Source organism: Triticum urartu, chromosome 2A, assembly GCF_056163025.1.
Source record: "Triticum urartu cultivar PI428250 chromosome 2A, HENAU_Tu73, whole genome shotgun sequence".
In the NCBI taxonomy this organism is placed as follows: domain Eukaryota; kingdom Viridiplantae; phylum Streptophyta; class Magnoliopsida; order Poales; family Poaceae; genus Triticum; species Triticum urartu.
Window position 1 is genome coordinate 649,050,220 of NC_141874.1, and position 21,689 is coordinate 649,071,908.

Here is a 21,689-nt window from a genome sequence, read left to right on the forward strand (position 1 = left end):
GATCCATTTATTCTCAATGACTCACTGACCATCGGGCAAGTCAAGCAAAGTCCATACTTTGTTCTCATACATGGATCCCATCTCAGATTTCATGGCCTCAAGCGATTTTGCAGAATCTGGGCACATCATCGCTTCCTCATAGTTCATATGTTTGTCATGGTCTAGTAACATGACTTCCAGAACAGGATTACCGTACCACTCTGGTGCGGACCGTACTCTGGTTGACCTACGAGGTTCGGTAGTAACTTGATCTAAAATTTCATGATCATCATCATTAGCTTCCTCAGTAATTAGTGTAGGAATCACTGGAACTGATTTTTGTGATGAACTACTTTCCAATTCGGGAGAAGGTACAATTACCTCATCAAGTTCTACTTTCCTCCCACTCACTTATTTCGAGAGAAACCCCTTCTCTAGAAAGGATCCATTCTTAGCAACAAAATATCTTGCCTTCGGATCTGTGATAGAGGGTGTACCCAATAGTTTCATTTGGGTATCCAATGAAGACGCACTACTCCAATTTGGGTTCGAGCTTATCAATTTGAAACTTTTTCACATAAGCATCACAATCCCAACTTTGAGAAATGACAGCTCTGGTTTCTTGCCAAACCATAGTTCATACGGTGTCATATCAACAGATTTAGATTGTGCCCTATTTAACGTGAATGCAGCTGTCTCTAATGCATAACCCCAAAACGGTAGTGGTAAATCGGTAAGAGACATCATAGATCGCACCATATCCAATAAAGTACGATTAAAACATTTGGATACACCATTATGCTGTGGTGTTCCAGGTGGCATGAGTTGCGAAACTATTCCACATTGTTTCAAATGAAGACCAAACACGTAACTCAAATATTCGCCTCCGCGACCAGATCGTAGAAACTTTACTTGTTACGATGATTTTCCACTTCACTCTGAAATTCTTTGAACTTTTCAAATGTTTTAGACTTATGTTTCATTAAGTAGATATACCCATATCTGCTCAAATCATCTGTGAAGGTCGGGAAATAATGATACCCGTCATGAGCCTCAACACTTATCGGATCGCATACATCAGTATGTATTATTTCCAATAAGTCAGTTGCTCGCTTCATTGTTCCGGAGAATGGAGTCTTAGTCATCTTGCCCATGAGGCATGGTTCGCAAACATCAAGTGATTCCAAAAGTCCATCAGCATGGAGTTTCTTTATGCGCTTTACACCAATATGACCTAAACGGCAGTGCCACAAATAGGTTGCACTATCATTAAAAACTTTGCATCTTTTGGCTTATATATTATGAATATGTGTATCACTACGATCGAGATTCAATAAACCATTCACCTTGGGTGTATGACCACAGAAGGTTTTATTCATGTAAACAGAACAACAATTATTCTTTGACTTAAATGAATAACCGTATTGCAATAAACATGATCTAATCATATTTATGCTCAACGCAAACACCAAATAACATTTATTTTAGGTTTAAAACTAATCCTGAAGGTAAAATGAGTGTGCGATGGTGATCTTATCAACCTTGGAATCATTTCCAACTCACATCATCACCTCGCCCTTAACTAGTCTTTGTTTATTTTGCAACTCTCGTTTCGAGTTACTACTCTTAGCAACTGAACCAGTATCAAATACTGAGGGGTTGCTATAAACACTAGTAAAGTACACATCAATAACATGTATATCAAACATACCTTTGCTCACTTTGCCATCCTTCTTATCTGCCAATTATCTAGGGCAGTTCCACTTCCAGTGACCATTTCCTTTGCAGTAGAAGCACTTAGTTTCAGGCTTGGGTCTAGCTTTGGGCTTCTTCATGGGAATGACAACTTTCTTGTCATTCTTATTGAAGTTCCCTTTCTATCCCTTTGCCCTTTTCTTGAAACTAGTGGTCTTGTCAACCATCAACACTTGATGCTCTTTCTTGATTCTACCTTCGCGGATTTCAGCATTGCGAAGAGCTCGGGAATTACTTTCGTCATCCCTTGCATATTATAGTTCATCACGAAGTTCTAGTAACTTTGTGATAGTGACTAGAGAACTTTGTCAATTACTATCTTATCTGGAAGATTAACTCCCACTTGATTCAAGCAATTGTAGTACCCAGACAATCTGAGCACATGCTCACTGGTTGAGCTATTCTCCTCCATCTTGTAGGCAAAGTACTGTCAGAGGTCTCATACCTCTCGACACGGGCATGAGTATGAAATACCAATTTCAACTCTAGGAACATCTTATATGCTCTGTAGCATTCAAAACATTTTTGAAGTCCCGGTTCTAAGCCGTAAAGCATGGTGCACTAAAATATCAAGTAGTCATCATATTGAGCTTGCTAAACATTCATAACATCTGCATATGCTCCTGCAATAGTTCTGTCACCTAGCGGTGCATCAAGGACACAATTCTTCTGTGCAGCATGAGGATAATCCTCATATCACGGACCTAGTCCACATCATTGCTACTATCATCTTTCAACATAGTTTTTCTCTAAGAACATATCAAAAATAAACGGGGAGCTACATCACGAGCTATTGTCTACAACATAGTTATGCAAATACTATCAGGACTAAGTTCATGATAAATTAAAGTTCAGTTAATCATATTACTTAATAACTCCCACTTAGATAGTGATAACCCACAAGTATAGGGGATCGCAACAGTTTTCGAGGGTAGAGTATTCAACCCAAATTTATTGATTCGACACAAGGGGAGCCAAAGAATATTCTTAAGTATTAGCAGCCGAGTTGTCAATTCAACCACACCTAGAAACTTAATATCTGTAGAAAAGTATTTAGTAGCAAAGTAATATGATAGTAGTGCTAACGATAACAAAAGTAGTATTTCTGGGTTTTGTAGTGATTGTGACAATAGCAATGGAAAAGTAAATAAGCGAAGAACAATGTATGAAAAGCTCGTAGGCATTGGATCGGTGATGGAGAATTATGCCGGATGCGATCGATCATGTAACAGTCATAACATAGGGTGACACAGAACTAGCTCCAGTTCATCAATGTAATGTAGGCATGTATTCCGAATATAGTCATACGTGCTTATGGAAAAGAACTTGCATGGCATCTTTTGTCCTACCCTCTCGTGACAGCGGGGTCCTATTGGAAACTATGGGATATTAAGGCCTCCTTTTAATAGAGTACCGGACCAAAGCATTAACCCTTAGTGAATACATGAACTCCTCAAACTATGGTCATCACCGATAAGTATCCCGATTATTGTCACTGGGGGGTTAACGGATCATAACACATAATAGGTGACTATAGACTTGCAAGATAGGATCAAGAACTCACATATATTCATGAAAACATAATAGGTTCAGATCTGAAATCAAGGCACTCCGTCCCTAGTGACAAGAATTAAGCATAGCAAAGTCATAGCAACATCAATCTCAGAACATAGTCGATACTAGGGATCAAACCCTAACAAAACTAACTCGATTACATGATAAATCTCATCCAACCCATCACCGTCCAGCAAGCCTATGATGGAATTACTCACGCACGACGGTGAGCATCATGAAATTGGTGATGGAGGAAGGTTGATGATAACGATGGCGACGGATTACCATCTCTGGAGCCCCGAACAGACTCCAGATCAGCCCTCCTGAGAGAGTTTAGGGCTTGGTGGCGGCTTCGTATCGTAAAACGTGATGAATCCTTCTCTCTGATTTTTTCTCCCTGAACACGAATATATGGAGTTGGAGTTGAGGTTGGTGGAGTGTCAGGGGGCCCACGAGGCAGGGGGACGCGCCCAGGGGGTAGGGCGCGCCCCCACCCTCGTGGACAGGGTGTGGGCCCCCTGATGTGGATCTTTCTTCCAGTATTTTTTTATATATTCCAAAAATAATCCCCGTTGATTTTTAGGTCATTCCAAGAACTTTTATTTCTGCACAAAAATAACACCATGGGAATTCTGTTGAAAGCAGTGTCAGTCCGGGTTAGTTCCATTCAAATCATGCAAGTTAGAGTCGAAAACAAGGGCAAAAGTGTTTGGAAAAGTAGATACGACGGAGATGTATCAACTCCCTGATACGTCTCCAACGTACCTACAATTTTTGATTGCTCCATGCTATATTATCTACTGTTTTGGACATTATTGGGATTTATTATCCACTTTTATATTATTTTTGGGACTAACCTATTTACCGGAGGCCCAACCCAGAATTGTTGTTTTTTGCCTGTTTTAGGGTTTCAAAGAAAAGGAATATCAAACGGAGTCCAACCGGAATGAAACCTTCGGGAACGTGATTTTCTCATCGAATACAACTCAGGAGACTTGGACCCTACGTCAAGACACGTAACAGGAGGCCTCGAGGTAGGGGGCACGCCTACCCCCCAGGCGCGCCCTCCACCCTCGTGGGCCCCCTGTTGCTCCAACGATGTACTTCTTCCTCCTATATATACCCACGTACCCCCAAACGATCAGATACGGAGCCAAAAACCTAATTCCACCGCTGCAACTTTCTGTATCCACGAGATCCCATCTTGGGGCCTATTCCGGAGATTCGCCGGAGGGGGCATCGATCACGGAGGGCTTCTACATCAACACCACAGCCCCTCCGATGAAGTGTGAGTAGTTTACCTCAGACCTATGGGACCATAGTTAGTAGCTAGATGGCTTCCTCTCTCTTTTTGGATCTCAATACAATGTTCTCCCCCTCTCTTGTGGAGATCTATTCGATGTAATCTTCTTTTTGCGGTGTGTTTGTTGAGACCGATGAATTGTGGGTTTATGATCAAGTCTATCTATGAATAATATTTGAATCTTCTCTGAATTCTTTTATGTATGATTGGTTATCTTTGCAAGTCTCTTCGAATTATCAGTTTGGTTTGTCCTACTAGATTGATCTTTCTTGCAATGGGAGAAGTGCTTAGCTTTGGGTTCAATCTTGCGGTGTCCTTTCCCAGTGACAGTAAGGGCAGCAAGGCACATATTGTATTGTTGCCATCGAGGATAAGAAGATCGGTTTTTCTTCATATTGCATGAGTCTATCCCTCTACATCATGTCATCTTGCTTAAGGCATTACTCTGTTTTTAACTTAATAATCTAGATGCATGCTGGATAGCGGTCGATGAGTGGAGTAATAGTAGTAGATGCAGGCAGGAGTCGGTCTACTTGTCATGGACGTGATGTCTATATAAATGATCATACCTAGATATTCTCATGCTCAATTCTGTCAATTGCTCAACAGTAATTTATTCACCCACCGTAGAATACTTATGCTCTTGAGAGAAGCCACTAGTGAAACCTATGGCCCCCGGGTCTATCTTTATCATATCAATCTCCTACCACTTAGTTATTTACTTTGCCATTTACTTTGCCTTTATTTTACGTTGCATCTTTATCATAAAAATACCAAAAATATTATTTTATCATATCTATCAGATCTCACTCTCGTAAGTGGCCCTGTAGGGATTGACAACCCCTATTTGCGTTGGTTGCGAGGATTTATTTGTTTTGTGCCGGTGCGAGGGACTCACTCGTAGCCTCCTACTGGATTGTTGCCTTGGTTCTCAAAAACTGAGGGAAATACTTATGCTACTTTGCTACATGATCCCTTCCTCTTCGGGGAAAACCAACGCAGTGCTAAAAGAGGTAGCAAGAAGGATTTCTGGCGCCGTTGCCGGGGAGGTCTACGCAAAAGTCAACATACCAAGTACCCATCACATACCCTTATCTCCCGCATTACATTATTTGCCATATGCCTCTCGTTTTCCTCTCCCCCACTTCACCCTTGCCGTTTTATTCGCCCTCTCTCTATCCTCCCCCTCTTTCTCTATTTGCATCCTTTTGCCTGCTTGCTTTTTGTTTGCTTGTGTGTTAGTTTGCTTGCTTGTCACGATGGCTCAAGATAATACTAAATTGTGTGACTTCACCAATACCAACAACAATGATTTTACTAGCACTCCGATTGCTCCTCTTACCGATGCTGAATCTTGTGAAATTAATGCTGCTTTGCTGAATCTTGTTATGAAAGATCCGTTCTCTAGCCTTCCTAGTGAAGACGCCGCTACCCATCTAAATAGCTTCATTTATTTGTGTGACATGCAAAAGAAGAAAGATGTGGATAATGATATTGTTAAATTGAAGCTATTTCCTTTTTCGCTTAGAGATCGTGCTAAAGCTTGGTTTTCGTCTTTGCCTAAAAATAGCATTGATTCATGGAATAAGTGCAAAGATGTTTTTATCTCTAACTATTTTCCTCCCGCTAAGATCATCTCTCTTAGAAACGATATTATGAATTTTAAACAACTTGATCATGAACATGTTGCACAAGCTTGGGAGATAATGAAATTAATGATACGTAATTACCCTACTCATGGTTTAAATTTATGGATGATTATACAAAAAATTTATGCCGGATTGAATTTTGCTTTTAGAAATCTTTTAGATTCGGCCGCAGGATGCACTCTTATGGAAATCACTTCAGGAGAAGCTACTAAACTCCTAGATAATATTATGGTTAATTATTCTCAATGGCATACTGAAAGATCTATTAATAAAAAGGTGCATGCGATAGAAGAAATTAATGTTTTGATTGGAAAGATGGATGAACTTATGAAATTATTTGCTAATAAGAGTTTTTCTTCTGATCCTAATGATATGCCCTTGTCTACTTTGATTGAGAATAATAATGAATCTATGGATGTGAATTTTGTTGGTAGGAACAATTTTGGAAATAATGTGTATAGAGGAAATTTCAACCCTAGGCCTTATCCTAGTAATCCCTCTAATAATCATGGTAATTCCTACAACAATTCTTATGGAAATTATAATAAGATGCCCTATGATTTTGAATCTAATATTAAAGAATTTATTAGTTTCCAAAAGAATTTTAATGCTATGATTGAAGAAAAATTGCTTAAGATTGATGATTTGGCTAGGAACGTTGATAGAATTGCTCTTGATGTTGATTCTTTGAAACTTAGATCTATTCCACCTAAGCATGGTATCGATGAGTCTCTCAAAGCCATGAGAATTTCCATTGATGAGTGCAAAGAAAGAACCGCTAGGATGCGTGCTAAGAAAGATGCCTTTATAAAAGCGTGTTCTTCTAGTTCCTATGAAAATAATTACGAAGATCTAAAAGTTATTGATGTGTCCCCTGTTAAATCTTTTTTTTTGAAATATGAATCTTGATAATGATGGGACTGAATATGATCGACCTTTACCTAGCAGGCGTTCCAAGAATTCTGAATCTTTTGATCTTGATGCTAAATTTGATAAAAGTGGGATTGAAGAAATTAAAACCCTAGATGTTGCTAAACCCACTATTATGGATTTCAAGGAATTTAACTATGAAAATTGCTCTTTGAATGATTCTATTTCCTTGTTGCAATCCGTGCTAAATTCTCCTCGCGCTTATAGTCAAAATAAAGCGTTTACTAAACATATCGTTGATGCCTTGATGCAATCTTATGAAGAAAAACTTGAATTGGAAGTTTCTATCCCTAGAAAACTTTATGATGAATGGGAACCAACTATTAAAATTAAAATTAAAGATCATGAATTCTATGCTTTATGTGATTTGGGTGCTAGTGTTTCCACGATTCCAAAGACTTTGTGTGATTTGTTAGGTCTCTGTGATTTTGATTATTGCTCTCTAAACTTGCACCTTGCGGATTCCACTATTAAGAAACCTATGGGAAGAATTAATGATGTTCTTATTGTTGCAAATAGGAATTATGTGCCCGTAGGTTTTATTGTTCTTGACATAGATTGCAATCCTTCATGTCCTATTATTGTTGGTAGACCTTTCCTTAGAACGATTGGTGCAATTATTGATATGAAGGAAGGAAATATTAGATTCCAATCTCCATTAAGGAAAGGCATGGAACACTTTCCTAGAAAGAAAATTAAATTACCTTACGAACCTTTTATGAGAGCCACTTATGGATTGCCTACCAAAGATGGCAATACCTAGATCTATTCTTGCTTGTTATGCCTAGCTAAGGGCGTTAAACGACAGCGCTTGTTGGGAGGCAACCCAAATTTATTTTTATTCCTTGATTTTTGCTCCTGTTTAGTAATAAATAAATTATCTAGCCTCTTTTTTGGTTGTGTTTTTTGTGTTTAATTAGTGTTTGTGCCAAGTAGAACCGTTGGGAAGACTTGGGGAAAGTCTTGTTGAACTTGCTGTAAAAAACAGAAACTTTAGCGCTCACGAGAACTGCTGTCAGTTTTATTTGGAAAGTGATATTTAGTTAATTATTTTTGCAGATTATTAATAGATAAATTCCTCACGTCCAGCAATTTATTTTAGAATTTTTGGGTTCCAGATCTTGCGCTAGCTACAGATTACTACAGACTGTTTTGTTTTTGATAGATTCTGTTTTTCGTGTATTGTTTGCTTATTTTGATGAATCTATGGCTAGAAAAATAGTTTATAAACCATAGAGAAGTTGGAATACAGTAGGTATAACACCCATATAAATAAAGAATGAGTTCATTAAAATACCTTGAAGTGGTCTTTTGTTTTCTTTCGCTAACGGAGCTCACGAGATTTTCTACTTTAAGTTTTGTGTTGTGAAGTTTTCAAGTTTTGGGTAAAGATTTGATGGATTATAGAACAAGGAGTGTCAAGAGCCTAAGCTTGGGGATGCCCACGGCACCCCCAAGATAATCTAAGGACACATAAAAGACAAAGCTTGGGGTTGCCCCGGAAGGCATCCCCTCTTTCGTCTACTTCTATCGGTAACTTTACTTGGAGCTATATTTTTATTTACCACATGATATGTGTTTTGCTTGGAGCGTCTTGTATGATTTGAGTCTTTGCTAGTTAGTTTGACACAATCATACTTGCTGTACACACATTTTGAGAGAGCCATTTATGATTTGAAATTTGTTAGAATACTCTATGTGCTTCACTTATATCTTTTCAGTTATATAATTTTGCTCTAGTGCTTCACTTATATCCTTTTAGAACACAGTGGTGGATTTGTTTTATAGAAACTATTGATCTCTCATGCTTCACTTAGATTATTTTTAGAGTCTTAATAGCATGGTAGTGTTATTAAAATTCTAATATGCTTGGTCTGCAAGATTAATAATAAAACTCTCTTATGGGTGTGTTGAATACTATGAGAAGTTTGATACTTGATAATTGTTTTGAGATATGAAGATGGTGATATTAAAGTCATGCTAGTTGAGTAGTTATGAATTTGAGAAATACTTGTGTTGAAGCTTGTGATTCCCGTAGGATGCACATATGGTGAACCGTTATGTGATGAAGTCGGAGCATGATTTATTTATTGATTGTCTTCCTTATGAGTGGCGGTCGGGGACGAGCGATGGTCTCTTCCTACCAATCTGTCCCCCTAGGAGCATGCGCATAATACTTTGCTTTGATAACTCGCAGATTTTTGCAATAAGTATATGAGTTCTTTATGACTAATGTTGAGTCCATGGATTATACGCACTCTCACCCTTCCACCTTTGCTAGCCTGTCTAATACCGCACACCTTTCGCCGGTATCATACACCTACCATATACCTTCCTCAAAACATCCACCATTCCCACTTATTATGGCATTTCCATAGCCATTCCGAGATATATTGCCATGCAACTTTCCACCCTTCCGTTTATGACACACTCCATCATTGTCATATTGGTTAGGATGATCATGTAGTTGACATAGTATTTGTGGGAAAGCCACCATTCATAATTCTTTCATACTTGTCACTCAAGCATCATTGCATATCCCGGTACACCGCCGGAGGCATTCACATAGAGTCATATTTTGTTCTAAGTATCGAGTTGTAATTGTTGAGTTGTAAGAAAAACAAAAGTGTGATGATCATCATTATTAGAGCATTGTCCCAGTGAGGAAAGGATGATGGAGACTATGATTCCCCCACAAGTCGGGATGAGACTCCGGACGGAAAATAAATAAAAGAGGCCAAAGAAGCCCAAAAAAGAGAGAAGAAAAGAGGCCATAAAAAAAGAGAAAAGGCCCAAATAAAAAAAATGAAAAAATGAGAAAAAAGAGAGAAGGGACAATGTTACTATCCTTTTACCACACTTGTGCTTCAAAGTAGCACCATGATCTTCATAGTAGAGAGTCTCTCATGTTATCACTTTCATATACTAGTGGGAATTTTTCATTATAGAACTTGGCTTGTATATTCCAATGATGGGCTTCCTGAAATTGCCCTAGGTCTTCATGAGCAAGCAAGTTGGATGCACACCCACTTAGTTTCTTTTTGAGCTTTCATATACTTATAGCTCTAGTGCATCCGTTGCATGGCAATCCCTACTCACTCACATTGATATCTATTGATGGGCATCTCCATAGCCCGTTGAAATGCCTAGTTGATGTGAGACTATCTTCTCCTTTTTGCCTTCTCCACAACCACCACTTTGTTCCACCTATAGTGTTATATCCATGGCTCACGCTCATGTATTGCATGAAGATTGAAAAAGTTTTGAGAATGTCAAAAGTATGAAACAATTGCTTGGCTTGTCATCGGGGTTGTGCATGATTTAAATATTTTGTGTGGTGAAGATAGAGCATAGCCAGACTATATGATTTTGTAGGGATAACTTTCTTTAGCCATGTTATTTTGAGAAGACATAATTGCTTTGTTAGTATGCTTGAAGTATTATTATTTTCTATGTCAATATGAACTTTTGTCTTGAATCTTTCAGATCTGAATATTCATACCACAATTAAGAAGAAGTACATTAAAATTATGCCAAGTAGCACTCCGCATCAAAAATTCTGTTTTTATCATTTACCTACTCGAGGACGAGCAAGAATTAAGCTTGGGGATGCTTGATACGTCTCCAACGTATCTATAATTTTTGATTGCTCCATGCTATATTATCTACTGTTTTTGACATTATTGGGCTTTATTATCCACTTTTATATTATTTTTGGGACTAACCTATTAACCGGAGGCCCAGCCCAGAATTGTCGTTTTTTGCCTGTTTTAGGGTTTCAAAGAAAAGGAATATCAAACAGAGTCCAAATGGAATGAAACCTTCGGGAATGTGATTTTCTCATCGAATACAACTCAGGAGACTTGGACCCTACGTCAAGACACGTAACAGGAGGCCACGAGGTAGGGGGGCGCGCCTACCCACCAAGCGCGCCCTCCACCCTCGTGGGCCCCCTGTTGCTCCACCGACGTACTTCTTCCTCCTATATATACCAACGTACCCCCAAACGATCAGATACGGAGCCAAAAACCTAATTCCACCGCCGCAACTTTCTGTATCCACGAGGTCCCATTTTGGGGCCTGTTCTGGAGCTCCGCCGGAGGGGGCATCGATCACGGAGGGCTTCTACTTCAATACCATAGCCCCTCTGATGAAGTGTGAGTACTTTACCTTAGACCTACGGGTCCATAGTTAGTAGCTAGATGGCTTCTTCTCTCTTTTTGGATCTCAATACAATTATCTCCCCCTCTCTTGTGGAGATCTATTCGATGTAATCTTCTTTTTGCGGTGTGTTTGTTGAGACCGATGAATTATGGGTTTATGATCAAGTATATCTATGAATAATATTTGAATCTTCTCTGAATTCTTTTATGTATGATTGGTTACCTTTGCAAGTCTCTTCAAATTATCAGTTTGGTTTGTCCTACTAGATTGATCTTTCTTGCAATGGGAGAAGTGCTTAGCTTTGGGTTCAATCTTGTGGTGTCCTTTCCCGGTGACAGTAAGGGCAGCAAGGCACATATTGTATTATTGCCATCGAGGATAACAATATGGGGTTTTCTTCATATTGCATGAGTCTATCCCTCTACATCATGTCATCTTGCTTAAGGCATTACTCTGTTTTTAACTTAATAATCTAGATGCATGCTGGATAGCGGTCGATGAGTGGAGTAATAGTAGTAGATGCAGGCAGGAGTCGGTCTACTTGTCTCGGACGTGATGCCTATATAAATGATCATACCTAGATATTCTCATGCTCAATTCTGTCAATTGCTCAACAGTAATTTGTTCACCCACCGTAGAATAATTATGCTCTCGAGAGAAGCCACTAGTGAAACCTATGCCCCCCGGGTCTATCTTTATCATATCAATCTCCTACCACTTAGTTATTTGCTTTGCCAATTATTTTTCCTTTATTTTACTTTGCATCTTTATCATAAAAATACCAAAAATATTATCTTATCATATCTATCAGATCTCACTCTCGTAAGTGGCCCTATAGGGGTTGACAACCCCTATTTGCGTTGGTTACGAGGATTTATTTGTTTTGTGCAGGTGGGAGGGACTCGCGCGTAGCCTCCTACTGGATTGATACCTTGGTTCTCAAAAACTGAGGGAAATACTTACGCTACTTTGCTGCATCATCGCTTCCTCTTCGGAGAAAACCAACGCAGTGCTAAAAGAGGTAGCAAGAAGGAATTCTGGCGCCGTTGCCGGGGAGGTCTACACAGAAGTCAACATACCAAGTACCCATCACATACCCTTATATCCCGCATTACATTATTTGCCATTTGCCTCTCGTTTTCCTCTCCCCCACTTCACCCTTGCCGTTTTATTCGCCCTCTCTCTCTATCCTCCCTCTCTTTCTCTATTTGCATCCTTTTGCCCGCTTGCTTTTTGTTTGTTTGTGTGTTAGTTTGCTTGCTTGTCACGATGGCTCAAGATAATACTAAATTGTGTGAATTCACCAATACCAACAATAATGATTTTATTAGCACTCTGATTGCTCCTCTTATCAATGCCGAATCTTGTGAAATTAATGCTGCTTTGCTGAATCTTGTTATGAAAGATCCGTTCTCCGGCCTTCCTAGTGAAGATGCCGCTACCCATCTAAATAGCTTCGTTGATTTGTGTGACATGCAAAAGAAGAAAGATGTGGATAATGATACTGTTAAATTGAAGCTATTTCCTTTTTCGCTTAGAGATCGTGCTAAAGCTTGGTTTTCGTCTTTGCCTAAAAATAGCATTGATTCATGGAATAAGTGCAAAGATACTTTTATCTCTAAGTATTTTCCTCCTGCTAAGATCATCTCTCTTAGAAACGATATTATGAATTTTAAACAACTTGATCATGAACATGTTGCACAAGCTTGGGAGAGAATGAAATTAATGATACGTAATTGCCCTACTCATGGTTTAAATTTATGGATGATTATACAAAAAATTTATGCCAGATTAAATTTTGCTTCTAGAAATCTTTTAGATTCGGCCGCAGGATGCACTCTTATGGAAATCACTTTAGGAGAATCTACTAAACTCCTAGATAATATTATGGTTAATTATTCTCAATGTCATACTGAAAGATCTACTAATAAAAAGGTCCATGCGACAGAAGAAATTAATGTTTTGAGTGGAAAGATGGATGAACTTATGAAATTATTTGCTAATAAGAGTGTTTCTTCTGATCCTAATGATATGCCCTTGTCTACTTTGATTGAGAATAATAATGAATCTATGGATGTGAATTTTGTTGGTAGGAACAATTTTGGTAATAACGCGTATAGAGGAAATTTCAACCCTAGGCCATATCCTAGTAATCCCTCTAATAATCATGGTAATTCCTACAACAATTCTTATGGAAATTATAATAATATGACCTCTGATTTTGAATCTAATATTAAAGAATTTATTACTTCACAAAAGAATTTTAATGCTATGATTGAAGAAAAATTGCTTAAGATTGATGATTTGGCTAGGAACGTTGATAGAATTGCTCTTGATGTTGATTCTTTGAAACTTAGATCTATTCCAACTAAGCATGATATCAATGAGTCTCTCAAATCCATGAGAATTTCCATTGATGAGTGCAAAGAAAGAACCGCTAGGATGCGTGCTAAGAAAGATGCCTTTATAAAAGCGTGGTCTTCTAGTTCCTATGAAAATAATGATGAAGATCTAAAAGTTATTGATGTGTCCCCTATTAAATCTTTGTTTTGCAATATGAATCTTGATAATAATGACTGAATATGATCCACCTTTACCTAGAAGGCGTTCCAAGAACTCTGAATCTTTTGATCTTGATGCTAAATTTGATAAAAGTGGGATTGAAGAAAATAAAACCATAGATGTTGCTAAACCCACTATTATGGATTTCAAGGAATTTCACTATGAAAATTGCTCTTTGATTGATTGTATTTCCTTGTTGCAATCCGTGCTAAATTCTCCTCACGCTTATAGTCAAAATAAAGCGTTTACTAAACATATCGTTGATGCCTTGATGCAACCTTATGAAGAAAAACTTGAATTGGAAGTTTCTAACCCTAGAAAACTTTATTATGAATGGGAACCAACTATTAAAATTAAAATTAAAGATCATGAATGCTATGCTTTATGTGATTTGGGTGCTAGTGTTTCCACGATTCCAAAGACTTTGTGTGATTTGTTAGGTCTCCGTGATTTAGATGATTGCTCTCTAAACTTGCACCTTGCGGATTCCACTATTAAGAACCTGTGGGAAGAATTAATGATGTTCTTATTGTTTCAAATAGGAATTATGTGCCCGTAGATTTTATTGTTCTTGACATAGATTGCAATCCTTCATATCCTATTATTCTTGGTAGACCTTTCTTAGAACGATTTGTGCAATTATTGATATGAAGGAAGGAAATATTAGATTCCAATTTACATTAAGGAAAGGCATGGAACACTTTCCTAGAAATAAAATTAAATTACCTTATGAATCTATTATGAGAGCCACTTATGGATTGCCTACCAAAGATGGCAATACCTAGATCTATTCTTGCTTGTTATGCCTAGCTAAGGGCGTTAAACGATAGCGCTTGTTGGGAGGCAACCCAATTTTATTTTTATTCCTTGCTTTTTGCTCCTGTTTAGTAATAAATAAATTATCTAGCCTCAGTTTTGGTTGTGTTTTTTGTGTTTAATTAGTGTTTGTGCCAAGTAGAACCGTTGGGAAGACTTGGGGAAAGTCTTGTTGAACTTGCTATAAAAAACAGAAACTTTAGCGCTCACGAGAACTGCTATCAGTTTTATTTGGAAAGTGCTATTTAGTTAATTATTTTTCATATGATTAACAGATAAATTCCTCACGTCCAGCAATTTATTTCAGAATTTTTGGGTTCCAGATCTTGCGCTAGCTACAGATTACTACAGACTGTTCTGTTTTTGATAGATTCTGTTTTTCGTGTGTTGTTTGCTTATTTTGATGAATCTATCGCTAGTAAAATAGTTTATAAACCATAGAGAAGTTGGAATACAGTAGGTATAACACCCATATAAATAAGGAATGAGTTCATTACAGTACCTTGAAGTGGTCTTTTGTTTTCTTTCGCTAACGGAGCTCATGAGATTTTCTACTTTAAGTTTTGTGTTGTGAAGTTTTCAAGTTTTGGGTAAAGATTTGATGGATTATGGAACAAGGAGTGGCGAGAGCCTAAGCTTGGGGATTCCCATGGCACCCCCAAGATAATCTAAGGACACCTAAAATCCAAAGCTTGGGGATGCCCCGGAAGGCATCCCCTCTTTCGTCTACTTCTATTGGTATGTGTTTTGCCACATGATATGTGTTTTGCTTGGAGCGTCTTGTATGATTTGAGTCTTTGCTTGTTAGTTTAACACAATCATCCTTTCTGTACACACCTTTTGAGAGAGCTATTTATGATTTGAAATTTGTTAGAATACTCTATGTGCTTCGCTTATATCTTTTGAGTTATATAATTTTGCTCTAGTGCTTCACTTATATCCTTTTAGAACACAGTGGTGGATTTGTTTTATAGAAACTATTGATCTCTCATGATTCACTTAGATTATTTTGAGAGTCTTAATAGCATGGTAATTTGCTTAAAATTCTAATATGCTTGGTGTGCAAGATTAATAATAAAACTCTCTTATGAGTGTGTTGAATACTATGAGAAGTTTGATACTTGATAATTGTTTTGAGCTATGAAGATGGTGATATTGAAGTCATGCTAGTTGAGTAGTTGTGAATTTGAGAAATACTTGTGTTGAAGCTTGTGATTCCCGTAGCATGCACGTATGGTGAACCGTTATGTGATGAAATCGGAGCATGATTTATTTATTGATTGTCTTCCTTATGAGTGGCGGTCGGGGACGAGCGATGGTCTTTTCCTACTAATCTATCCCCCTAGGAGCATGCGCGTAATACTTTGCTTTGATAACTTGTAGATTTTTGCAATAAGTATATGATTTCTTTATGACTAATGTTGAGTCCATGGATTATACGCACTCTCACCCTTCCACCATTGCTAGCCTCTCTAATACCGTGCACCTTTCGCCGGTATCATACACCTACCATATACCTTCCTCAAAACATCCACCATACCTACCTATTACGGCATTTCCATAGCCATTCTGAGATATATTTCCATGCAACTTTCCACCGTTCCGTTTATGACACACTCCATCATTGTCATATTGCTTAGCATGATCATGTAGTTGACATAGTATTTGTGGCAAAGCCACCGTTCATAATTCTTTCATACTTGTCACTCATGCATCATTGCTTATCCCGGTACACCGCCGGAGGCATTCACATAGAGTCATATTTTGTTCTAAGTATCGAGTTGTAATTGTTGAGTTGTAAGAAAAATAAAAGTGTGATGATCATCATTATTAGAGCATTGTCCCAGTGAGGAAAGGATGATGGAGACTATGATTCCCCCACAAGTCGGGATGAGACTCCGGACGGAAAATAAATAAAAGAGGCCAAAGAAGCCCAAAAAAAGAGAGAAGAAAAGAGGCCATAAAAAAAGAGAAAAGGCCCAAATAAAAAAATAAAAAAATGAGAAAAAAGAGAGAAGGGACAATGTTACTATCCTTTTACCACACTTGTGCTTCAAAGTAGCACCATGATCTTCATAGTAGAGAGTCTCTCATGTTATCACTTTCATATACTAGTGGGAATTTTTCATTATAGAACTTGGCTTGTATATTCCAATGATGGGCTTCCTGAAATTGCCCTAGGTCTTCATGAGCAAGCAAGTTGGATGCACACCCACTTAGTTTCTTTTTGAGCTTTCATATACTTATAGCTCTAGTGCATCCGTTGCATGGCAATCCCTACTCACTCACATTGATATCTATTGATGGGCATCTCCATAGCCCGTTGATACGCCTAGTTGATGTGAGACTATCTTCTCCTTTTTGTCTTCTCCACAACCACCACTTTATTCCACCTATAGTGTTATATCCATGGCTCACGCTCATGTATTGCGTGAAGATTGAAATTTTTTTGAGAATGTCAAAAGTATGAAACAATTGCTTGGCTTGTCATCGGGATTGTGCATGATTTAAATATTTTGTGTGGTGAAGATAGAGCATAGCCAGACTATATGATTTTGTAGGGATAACTTTCTTTAGCCATGTTATTTTGAGAAGACATAATTGCTTTGTTAGTATGCTTGAAGTATTATTATTTTCTATGTCAATATGAACTTTTGTCTTGAATATTTTGGATCTGAATATTCATACCACAATTAAGAAGAATTACATTAAAATTATGCCAAGTAACACTCTGCATCAAAAATTCTGTTTTTATCATTTACCTACTCGAGGACGAGCATGAATTAAATTGGGGATGCTTGATACGTGTCCAACGTATCTATAATTTTTTATTGCTCCATGCTATATTATCTACTGTTTTGGACATTATTGGGCTTTATTATCCACTTTTATATTATTTTTGGGACTAACTTATTAACCGGAGGCCCAGCCCAGAATTGCTGTTTTTGCCTATTTTAGGGTTTCGAAGAAAAGGAATATCAAATGGAGTCCAAATGGAATGAAACCTTCAGGACAAGGCAGGGGGACGCGCCTAGGGGGTAGGGCGCGCCCCCCACCCTCGTGGACAGGGTGTGGGCCCCCTGACGTGGATCTTTCTTCCTGTATTTTTTTATATATTCCAAAAATAATCTCCGTTTATTTTAGGTCATTCCGAGAACATTTATTTCTGCATGAAAATAACACCATGGGAATTCTGCTGAAAATAGCGTCAGTCCGGGTTAGTTCCATTCAAATCATGCAAGTTAGAGTCGAAAACAAGGGCAAAAGTGTTTGGAAAAGTAGATACGACGGAGATACCCCGGACGTTTTGCCTCCTTACCAACCTATCAACAACCTCCAGATTCCCGAGGCCACAGTTTCTGCTCTGTTTCGCCCGTCACCTTGCGCTCCTGAGCTCTCCTCCCCCCCTCTCCTCGAGATTTCCTCCACCCGAAACCTTGAGTCTCCTATGGCGAACCTGCCAGTGCTGCCTTACCAGTTTGTGCCAGGGGAGATGGACATCCAGCATGGTCCAGAAGGAAGGCTGCAGCGCAACATGGTCATTGTGGATGATCCGCCGCTGGATCACTCGCAACATGCGCTTGTGATGGTGGTGCCGCCCCCCTGGAGATCTGCAACGAGAAGCTGTCCTTGCTGAGGTCCGTAGAGTTCTTCGTGATGATCATGGCGCGCCTACTGTTGAGGGTGAGATCTATCATTTCTGTGTGGGTTTGATTCGTTTCAATGACAGTCTTGTTAGAGATACGATGATTAGTAGAGGGGAGCAACCTCTAGATGAGCATTCAAACTTTTATCTGCTGCGCCACGATGAAGGGCCAAATATGCGTACACCAGTCGTTGAGAGAAATGCATGGGTCATGTTGCTTGGTTTTCCCATGAACTATCAAACAGAGCACTACATCATTAAGGCAGTGTCATGTTTTGGAAGGTGTATGTATTGGCACCGACCTGGTCACCAGAAGTCGCGTGTGTTAGTTCGTGTTCTGATTAATGAGCTTGCTCAAGTGCCTTTCAGTCTTGTGGTTAAGAGATTTACTGACATGAGTGGGCTAGGCACGTCTTGGACGGTCCCTGTTTATGTGCTCAATGGCAGGAATCCTAGCCAAGGGCTTGTGTGGAATGAGGAAGCACCGCCGCCTTTGGGTGCTTCTCCGCATCCTGAACATCTCCCCTTTTTAAATGCTATGCAACAGCAGCAGCATGATCAACAAGTTTGGCAGCTCCAGAACGCTGCCAATGCATGGGAGGCTGCTCCGCAACCCCCTCCATTGCAACAGGGTTAGGGTGAATGTCCAGTGATTCCTCCAGTTCCCCCTGTGTATCAAGGATTTAGTTACAGAAGCTACACTGGTTATGAGGGGCCCTCTATCATGGATGGGATTCAAACTGCTGATTCTGGTTTTGACAATGGGTTGCGCCTTTGGAATGAACATGTTGCAATGATTGAAGATGTGGCAGACCATTTTGTTCAGGGTAGCCCTACTGGTGCTCTTTCTTTTCAGCAGGTGAATGCTCATCAAGTGGTTTTGGAAGTTCCTGGTGAAGAGGAGAACTGGCTTTCTTTCATGATCTGCTTTTACAGTACTGTGTTCACCCCTCGACTCTGTTGGGTCTCTGAAAAAGACAACGAGACTAATGTTTTGTTTTCATTTGCTAAGGGTTTACAGAATACTCTGGTGGATCTTGTGGGCAGGGCATGCTTCTCTTACTTCCCATTTTCGCCTTTTGCTCCGGGCACAAATGTTATCTGCTTTCCTCAAGAGGCTTGGTCGATCTGCTGTGACTTTGTTGCTGTTCAAATGCATAGAGCTTGTCAACTGATTGGTGCTGATTCCAGGGTTGTGGAAGAAAAAGGTGAAGAGTTTAACTTCCCACTAATGAATTCACAACCTGAGATGATGGATATGGATGCGGCCACGAACAAGAGAAAGTGCAGAATGGCTACGCCGCTCGATATTTCTGAAGTCAGGCGCAGTGTACGTGCTACTAGATACCAGGGTTTTAAACCTCCGTCTCTGGCAGACAATAAACATAAACCCTCACATGTAAAATCAAGGAGGAATCCGGATATACTGGAGATGCAGCATGGCAAGAACACTGAAGAAACTTCGATCTCTAATCAAGTACCTCCCCCCACTACCATTGAAACTCTGCAATATTCGGGAACAACTCAATGTGCCATTACATAGGAAGAGCTCACCAAGGAGAAGCTTCTGGAGCCTCTCAAGAGATTGGAGAAGGACGAGGCCTAGGCCTTTTTATTTCACTATCTTTTCTGCTAAACTCTGCAATTTCTTAGAAGTCTCCTGAACTTATTTATTTGCTTTCCCTAGCTTGTGGCAAACCTAATGGCTCCTGTTATGTGGAATATTTTGTGCTGGAATATTTGTGGTCTAAATGCTAGTTCCAAATGCGATGCACTTCGTAATAAGATTGATGAATCCAACTGCTCGATTGTATGCCTACAGGAAACTAAGAAGCCCGACTTTGATCATTATTTTATTAGGAAGTGCTGCCCGAGACATTTTGATAAGTTTGAGTTTATTTCGTCTGATGGTGCTTTAGGTGGCTTAGTTATTATATGGTGTAGCAGCCAATTTGTGGGTCAAATAATCCATCAATTTTCTTTTGCAATAACTATCAAAATGACCTCGGTTCAAACAAATGAAAGTTGGTTCCTCTCTAATATCTATGGGCCGTGCGATGGACCTGAGAGGGTACTGTTCACTGATTGGATGGACAGTTTAAATATAGAACCTGAAGATCTTTGGCTTTTCATGGGTGACTTCAACTTCATGCGCTCTCTGGAAAATAGAAACCTACCAGGTGGAAATGTGGATGATGTGATCAAGTTTAATGAGATTATCAGTCATCTTGGTTTGCTGGAAATTCCAATTAAAGGAAGGAGGTACACTTGGATTAACATGCAAGAAACTCCTTTACTCGAGCAATTAGACTGGTTTTTTTCCTCTCCTGAATGGATTTTGAAATTCCCCAATACAATTGCAAAACCTCTTGCACGTCCAATCTCGGATCATGTGCCTTGTATTCTTTCTGTGGAAACTTCGATCCCAAGATATAAACTTTTCAGATTTGAAATTTTTTGGCCCTCACACCCTGGTTTTTTGGAGGTGGTGAAATCTTCATGGAATGCTCCCATTAAGGCCTCCTCCAGTGCCACAAGAATATCTGCAAAATTAAAGAGGTTGAGGTATGCCTTAAAAAATGGAGCAAATCGATCTCGAAGCTAAAATTGTTAATTGAAAATTGTAATAGAATTTTGCTCCAAATAGACAACCTTGAGGATCTGAGATAGCTATATATCCCTGAAGCCAATTTTAGAAAAATTCTAAAAGCACATCTATTACGTTTGCTTAAATATCAAAGTGCGTACTGGAAAAAACGTTGCACGTTTCGGTGGGCTGTCCAAGGTGAGGAAAATACTAAATATTTTCAAGCACGTGCAACTGAAAGACTGCGGAGAAATGCCATCACAAATCTAGTATTATTTGATGGACGCTTGATAGAAAATCATGATGAAAAAGCATCAGCATTTTACGATTGCTTTAAGAAGAGAATGGGGGTGTCATCTCAGCCTGTCTATGATTTTGAGCTTGCAGACTTAGTCGAAAAATGTCAGGGTTTGGAAGAACTTTCAATACCATGTACGAAAGAAGAAATTGACAATGTGATCAAAATCATTCCGACTGATCGTGCACCAGGGCCCGACGGTTTCAATGGGCTCTTTCTTAAAGTATGTTGGGATATAATAAAAGAAGACTTTTACACTCTTTGTGAGGACTTCTGGCAAGGGACAATAAATTTGCAATGTTTGAACACGTCATTAATCACACTAATACCGAAGAAGCTATCGCCTGAGTCTGTCAATGATTACAGACCAATCTCCTTGTCAAACTGTGTGCTCAAAGTTATAACAAAGATTCTCTCTGAAAGACTTCAACGCTGGATTTTAAAGG